Genomic DNA, 8,589 nt, shown 5'->3' with positions numbered 1-8,589 from the left:
AGAGAGAGAGAGAGAGAGAGAGAGAGAAGCTCAAAAAGCATTGACCACCATGAATGAGCTCAGGTTTCATCTCTGGATTCTCTTCTGTGTGACCTTTTGTCCATCAGTTAGCATGACGTGTGCATTGCAAAGAGATCAGTCACATTCTGGTGACATCGGGGCATTTCAGCTTGTGTTTGCAAGTTGAACAGTGAGCAGTTAGATTTTTAAACTCCTTGTGGGGAGAGGGGAGTTAGCTGAGTTGGGAAAGTCAAAGGATAAAAGGCTACCTGCCACCCATAAACAAGACAGAAAGTATTTCCCTATTTCTCTGGTTGCTTCCATCCTGCAGGGAACAGATGTTCAGCCTAAAATGAGAAGTGTCAGATTTGCATATGCAGATGCATATACACAAATAGGCAGGACTCAATTAAATGTCCACTCCTTGAGAATACAAAACTACCTAGGCTACATCTACCAGGAATCCTCAAACCTGCCCCACTATTACTTAGGGGAAAACTCAGAACCCTCCATTCCACACTGCATTCTTTTTTAAAAAAATATATATATATATTATTTCAGAGAGGAAGGGAGAGGGAGCAATAGAAACATCAATGAAGAGAGAGAATTATTGATCTGCTGCCTCCCACACTCCCCACACTGGGGATTGAGCCGCAACCTGGGCATGTCCCCTGACCAGGAATCAAACCATGACCTCCTGGTTCATAGGTCAAAGCTCAACCACTGAGCTACCTCAGCCGGGCCACACTGCATTCTTGATGGTTGTTTAAGCCTTAAAAGGGCAGAGCTTGCCCTTGCTTAAGTTCTCCTATAGACTGGGTGACAGAGGTCTGCCCTTGTCACAAAGGCTCTATAAAATGAAGATGATGTTCATGCTGCTGATGGTATAGTAGCTCCTATGAGCCAAGCTGTATGCTCAGCACTTTATAAACATGAACTTACTTGTTTCTCACAACTTGGAGATAAGTTGTTAAGTTCATGTACTAGATAAGGCTAGTTAAGGATGAAAGAGGTAAAAAAAAAAAATTGGTCTGGAGTCTCTAAGCAAGAAAGCAAGGGAGGTCATGAAGTGCAATTTCAGTCCCAAACCACCTCACTCTAAAACCCAATTGAAACTTAGTGTTTATCCATCAAAACAAAGCTATAAATTCTTGCTTTGCCCCTTAGTCTCATGAGCACTGAATAGCAGATCCATTATAGGTTAATGGAGCATTCACACAAAAAACATGTGTCCATGAGAAAATAAGCTTCACATGCCAAATACATAAGTTAAAAAATGAACACAGAACTTTTTGATAATTCATCAAGCTGTATTCTTTTGATTTGTGCACTTTCTCCCTGTGTATTATTATACTTTAATGCAAAGATTTTTTTAATGAATCATAAGAATTCAACTAAGTTACAAGTCGAGAATTCAGTTATTCTATATAATAAAAGGCTAATATGCAAATCGACCGAACAGTGGAACAACCAGTCACTATGATATGCACTGATCACCAGGGGGCAGACGCTCAACGCAAGAGTTGCCCCCTGGTGGTCAGTGTGCTCCCACAGAGGGGGCGTTTCTCAGCCAGAAGCCGGGCTCACAGCTGTCAAGCACAAAGGTGGTGGCTGGAGCCTCTCCCACCTCCTAGGCAGCGCTAAGGACCCCCCGGGGGGCAGGCGGGGCAGGGCTAAGCCAGCAGTTGGACATCCCCTGAGGGGTCCCGAACTGGGAGAGGATGTAGGCCAGGCTGAGGGACATCCCCCCCCACCCCAGTGCATGAATGTCGTGCACTGGGCCTCCAGTATACATATACTAAGTTCCTTGAAAACAATAACTATAGTTTATTTGTGTTTGTAATGCTTTTTCTAGTGAAATTGGTGGCAGACAGTATGTGCCTGATGAATTCATATTGGAATTTAATTCATTCACTCATATATATTTTTATATTCACAGAATAATAGAACTTTACAACTAGAAGGAACCATATGTACCATCCAATAAAACTCAGCTTTTCTTTTGATTACAAAGTGCCTTAAGGGGAGAAGAAAGAAAATTTATTCAATCACAGAACTAAAAATCCAACCATTGGTTAGTTACATAATGTGAGGGAATTATATACCTAAAAGAGGCAGACTACTACCTGTGCACAGTCAAAACTGACTTTCACTTTTGGATAACATCTTCCATCAACCACACCAAGCATATGTTTCAGATAAGATTCCATCAAAAACATCAACATGTATCTCATCAAGTTTTAATTTCTCTTGTCAACGAAATAGTAGCATATCTACCGGCAAGAAAAGAATGCTAATGTTTATTAAGTATGATTATGAACAAGGCAATTTACTTACATTACTTCATTTAATTTAAATTTTAATTCTTGCATCATCCCTGAGAGATTGGATTATGTTTTTTATTTACAAATGAAAGAACTGGGATGTATTGCGTGGCTTAGCAGTCCACTGCCTTAGATTACAGAATTAGTGAAAGAATCAAACAGTATAAAATTGAGTCAAACTTGCTCTGGCCAGATGGCTCAGTTGGTTGGTGCATTGTCCTGTATACCAAAAGGTTGTGGGGTTCGATTCCCAGTCAGGACACATACCTATGTTGCAGGTTCAATCCCCAGTTGGGGCATGTATAGGAGGTATCTTTCACATTGATGTTTCTCTCTCTCTCTCTCTCTCTCTTAAATTTAAAAAAAAAAAAAGCAGCAGCAGCCTGTCCTCAGGTAAGGATGGGAAAAAATAAATAAATTGAGTCAAATTCTGGTATTCTGAATCCCATCCTAGCACATTTGTCCACTAAAGCACTGTGCCACAAATGAGAACATGACTCTCCTAATATGGGCTGGGTTCCTCAGGCATTCGGATTCACAGCAGAAGCTAGACTGAATCCTCAGAATCACACTGACTTTAATCTTAATAACCTTAACACTATTACTTGACATGTCTCATCAAAAACCCACGGTGCCTAACTACCATTCAGGAAAGATATTTCATTAAGACAACAATTCAAACAGAACTATTGTACTTTGGCCATTCAACTTATCCTCTGCCCAATATTAGTGCTTTTATTTGCTCATAAATCCATCCATTTATTAAATAACCCTGTGGTCATGGACTAACTCAGGGAGAATTTCTTCCCATTCAAGTATGTGCTTTTCAGTCTGCTATACACATCATTGCTCTTCATCCTTCCCTTGCTCCATGTTCAAGAATAAATTTGTGAAATCTCCACTCCATCATGTTTTCAAGTGTACAAAACAGTATTTCTTTACAGACTCAGTTTCATCCTCGTAAGAAACTGAAGGCCTTCTTATTTATTGAAATAAATAAAAATCTCTTTAGGATATGAATATATCACATTTGCCAACAAATACATTCCCAGTACTTCCTGTATGAATACACAACACACTCATACACAGACATATAGTTATTTATGTAGAGGGGTAAAGAATATAAGTGAAAGAAGCAATATTTTTAACAGAGTTTTGTTCACATTCCTCAATCAATCTGAAAATACTTTGTCTGTGAATATGTTTCAGAAAAGTTTAAATATACTTTTATACCATTATTTTTTTCAAAAATTTGATTTCCTGGGACTTGGAATAATCCTGAATATTTTACTGCAGAAAACATTTCGCTGTTTGGGCTCTGCTAGTCCGATAACGTTTCACAGGTCGTCCTTGGGCATGTGGGGCACTCCTTCAGTTAGCCCTCTAATCCCCAATACAGACTCAACTGTTACAGTATAGAGTCAGTGGGTGGCATGATTAAAAGCTGTTGTAAAGGAACAAAGTTGGTGAAAATTAAATTAAAATTTTAAAACAATTACAAAATCCCAGGATAAACATCTTCAATAGTGATTTTCCCGTGAAATTCCCCAAAAGGATGTAGACAGCAACGAGGGTGACATATGGCGGAGACAGTCTGCTTACACCGCAGCGCAGACTGCTCGGCAGGCAGATCTGGAGGCCTCCGCTCTCATCAGATTCGAAGCATCTTTTGGTTCAGCATTTAAACCCCGCATTCTCGGACACCAAAAGAGCTGCGGCTTTGACGGGAGGAAATAGCCAAGCAGCCAGAAATGTGAAGCCAAGAAGACGCCAAGTTTCGGGGATAACTGAAGCACTACCTCCAAATTGTAAATTGGCAGGCCAGCGTGCGGTGAGAATGATGACTCTATGCAGGTGGAGGGACCCAGGGAGCCGAATCTCTGGCCAGGGCGTTGGGATTGAAAGGATTTGGTTTCCATGTCATTGAGGAAAATGATTAAGGAAGATTCTGAGATGAACATCTGCAAGATGCTAAGCTTTTAGTGATGTGGTAATCCCACTTACATTTTTCTACCCTGAAGATTAAGGTCTTTAAAAACAGAGCATATGGTGACCGATCTGTGTCACTGCCTCTTGCCAGCATTCATAAACAGTCTCAAGTCTGACTCATGCTAAGGAAGCATATTTATATTCCAGATTATACAGTTTATATATTTCCTGGAGGCTATTAGTCACCCTTCCATCTTGAAAGTACCAAATGTTAGCATCCAACATGGAAAAACAAAAACAGGATTCTGCCAAAAAGAGCAATGAATGCTGGGTATCAGACTCACCACACATACAAGTTGAATGGCTTGGAACAAGTTGCTTTCCTTCAATGGGCCTCCAGTTTCTTATCTCTAACCTAGGTGATCACTAAGGAATTTTATCAGTTGGGTCAGGCAACCCCACGTCTCAGTGACTTAATACAATAGGTAGAATAAAAGACTTATGAGTTCTGTCTCAGTCTTAGCACCATGTACAGAAGATGGTGGACATATGATAGCTTCTCATGGGGTGATACAGGGAACCAGGCTTCCTCTGTTTGGTGGCTCCATCATCCTTTAAGTCGGAGATTCCTCTGGAACTCAAAATCCTCCACTAGATCTCCTGAAGATCTAATGGCAATTTATGGGGAAAACATGACTTCCTCTGTGGGACTCCACATGCCTTATTTTGGAAGGATATCTGTTACAAAAAATGTGGTGTGCCTACACAGTTCAACTAAGGCCAGATATACTTAGTATTCCTTCAAAGAATCCAACATCACCAGATTCCTGCAATCCCTAAAGAAACAACTTATCAAGCCAAGTTCAATCCAGTAAATTGGAAACGTGAAGGGCCAGAATTGGTTTGCACAAATATGTGTAAAAAGTTATGAAAGCATCATCCTTCTCAATGGAGTCACTTGTGCATATTTGTGATCATGGAAATAACTTGGAGAGAAAAGTTTGTTCTGAATAGAATTGTACGTATACATTTCATGTATATAACTAAAAAAAATGATGTCATTATATGAATCTATAAATAACTGAGTTAGATAGTTCTGTAAATTCAGAATGGCCCTACAATAAGAAGTCATGCCCATTCCAAATGGATATGCCTTATTCACTATTCAATGTTCATGAAGAGGAGTTCCTCAATGGATATCACTGTGATTTTCTTTTTTCTTAATATATTTTTATTGATTTCAGAGAAGAGAGAGAGAAACATCAGTGACAAGAGAGAATCATTGATCAGCTGCCTCCTGCATGTCCTACACTGGAGATCAACCTTGTAATCCCGGGCATGTGCCCTGATTGGGAATCAAACTGTGACCTCCTCGTTCATAGGTCAACACTCAGTCACTGAGCCGGCAAGGCTATCACTGTGATTTTTCTCCAAACTTAGGAATGACCACTTTGTGACTAGGCTGCCACGTGAAAACTGTAAAAGCTTATCCACATGGTATAATTTCAGGAAAGGGCTCATTGCTTTACCTCTCCCCACAAACTTCTACCCAGTATCCCTCACTGTTTATTTTCAAAGGATAAGGAAAAGTCTATTCTATGATTTAAAACACTCAGGCTCAAGACAGAAATTTAAGATAACAAATAGAAAATACACACACTGTATAAATAAGTATAGAATGAAGCCCCACCCCCACCCCCACCCCAGACACACACACACACACACACACACACACACAGAAACAGGCTTTAGGTGAGAACATTATTAAAAAAGAGACCCAGAGAAGGAAATGAGATATATCAGACATATCTTATCTGTGACAACATTTGTTCTGGGAACTTCATAGAGCACCAATGAAGCAGCAAATATGCCAAATCAGACACATTTCTTCCTAAATTTCAATGGCTTGTAATCCCATTGTGAATTCTCACAAAGACTTGCTTTTAGTCAATATATAACTAGTCAATAGGATCTTCCTTACAGTGTTCCACACCTCACCTTTTAATACAACAAAACTAACATAAGAAGCTTAGTCTCACATCTACTAACTGTGAGACAGTCTTCCTCACCTAGAAATTGTTGAATATTTGGTAAAAGTATAAATATTATGATGAATAATATTCTTCATGTTAAGGTTTCAAAGGTTTTTCAATTTTAAAAAAAATGCATTAATTTTGGTGGTATAGACGCTGCCTATGACTCCACTATGGTGATCCTGTATCAGGCCTCTTATTTCTGTGGCTGGGTGAGCATAACGGAGGCACTGTGGTTCAAATAAGAGAAGTAGCTCGTTTCATTATGCCAGTTCAAACACTGTGCTTGACATAGAGGGCTGTCCAACTTTTTGTTACAGTGTATAACCGACAATGGACTTCCTAGACTGCAAATTAGGCATTTCACATTATCTTTCAAAGTAGCATCAGGAGTTGTGATGCACAAACTTCTCACACCGAATTAAGCATCTTTCTTCACCGGCCTGCTTTGGAACCAAAGTACTCAGCATGTATTCTGAAAATCTTATGAAACCAGCCATTGTGTTTCCTTACAATTACAGAGTAGCTGATTCTACAGCTAACCAGGAGCTATTGTCCCCTAATCAGAAGCGGGTCATTGAGGGGCATGGGATCCCAGCTCAGTATAATGAGTTTAAACTGTGCAAATTCTTTTAGCATGATTACCTGCTGACCTCCCAAATCATTGATTTGGTACATTGCTCCTTAAGCCTGAAATCTTTAAACTGTATGTCATTGTCAAGAGACTTCTGGTTAGTTTGCTTCACATGATAGTGTGTTTTTTGATATGAACCACATATTAGTAGGTAACTCTCTCTTCCCTCTAAGTCAGCCTGCATTTTTCAAGTGTTTAAGTAAGTATTAAGTGACTCTTTTGGGTTTTCTTTTTATTCCAAAGCCTTCATATCCATGCCTTTGAATTCAGAATAGGAAGTTATAATTGTGCTTGAGTGCATTTGTATATACTGTCAATGTCTTATTGACTGTATTCATATCCATGGACAATTTAAAAAATGTCTTATTTAAGAGAAGTAGTTAAAGGGGTTGAGAGAGTAAAGAACAGAATGTCAAACAATGACTTTATAAAGTATTCCACCTACTACTGTGTGAAGAAAACTGTGTTTCTGTGGCCCTTCTGCTGGGAGAGAAGTTTGAGGAAAACTGGTGTTTCAGAAGCTTATGGCCTCTTTGTTACAAGTCCTACATATCTTTTACTTTCAAGTTGTACAAACCCGTTTTTATAAATGTTTAGATATTCATGACCTAGCTAAGAATGCCCTATTCCCCCACTAACTCAATTCAAGGAAAACTTTTCTCTGTAATCAAGGTATCAATAATAATATACTTATCACTTATTAAGATGAATCACTCTTTATGCCGGACACTGGAATTAACAAATGCAATAATGTGAGGACTAGACACAAAACACCGGGCCTACCGTGGGAGCTCCAGAGAGGCCACAAGTTCCGTGTGGAAGTATCTTTGAGCTCGCTTGGACACCATGAGCCAAGCTCACCCTCCTGAGTTAAAAAAATATATATATGGACAAGAAGTTATCATTGAGATTAAATGGTGGCAGACATGTCCAAGGAATATTGCGGAGACTTGACCCCTTTATGAATCTTGTGATAGATGAATGTGTGGAGATGCCAACTGGTAGGCAACAGAACAATATTGGAATGGTGGTAATACAAGGAAATCGTGTCATCATGTTAGAAGTCTTGGAACGAGTCTAAAGAATGGCTGTAGTTACCAGAGAAATCAACTGCTTTCACAAGTCCCTTTCCACAGCACAGTTTACTACAATATAAAAATTGAGTCCTGTCCATTTTCACACTGAACTTTTGTTAAATTTTTGCACTGCTCAAAAAATAATAATCCTATCTAATAATAGATACACATGGTAATTGACTGTACCTTCACTACACCTCCCATTGGCTAATCAGCAAGATATGCAAATTAACTGCCAACAAAGATGGCGGCTAATTTGCATACTGCAGGCAGGGTATGTCCGCGCCATCCCGCCTGCCCAGCCGCCATCCGGGCCTGCTATTTGCCACCCAGGGCAGTGGGGCAGGACAGCACCATCCAGCCTTCCCTGCCACCATCGGCCTGCTATCTGCGACCGGGGGCGGGGGGCGTCCCGTGTGCGACCTGACCCGGGGCAGCAGGGTGGGGCAGCAGTGATCCGCCAGCCCGCTCACGCATCCAGTGTGTGATCCGACCCAAGATGGCGGGGCTGGATAGCGTGGCTCCTCTGTCACCCCCGCTTCCTCATCACAGCTCTCTTGGGGGCCTAAGCCTTCAGCCAGCCCTCCCCTGAG

General features: G+C 40.5%; 1 protein-coding gene and 1 pseudogene across 1 annotated transcript in view; both read left to right on the top strand.

Moving 5' to 3' along the window:
• Window positions 1-8,589, top strand: part of KCNH8 (potassium voltage-gated channel subfamily H member 8) — a 272,605-nt gene that overhangs the window by 235,422 nt on the left and 28,594 nt on the right. The gene's annotated exons all lie outside the window — the stretch shown is intronic.
• LOC107184157 lies at window positions 7,720-8,023 on the top strand (annotated as a pseudogene).

The sequence above is a fragment of the Myotis davidii genome, unplaced genomic scaffold (genome assembly GCF_000327345.1).
Source record: "Myotis davidii unplaced genomic scaffold, ASM32734v1 scaffold962, whole genome shotgun sequence".
NCBI classification, from domain to species: Eukaryota; Metazoa; Chordata; class Mammalia; order Chiroptera; family Vespertilionidae; genus Myotis; species Myotis davidii.
Note: the sequence above shows the minus strand (reverse complement) of the source record. Positions and strands in the feature narration are given on the sequence as shown.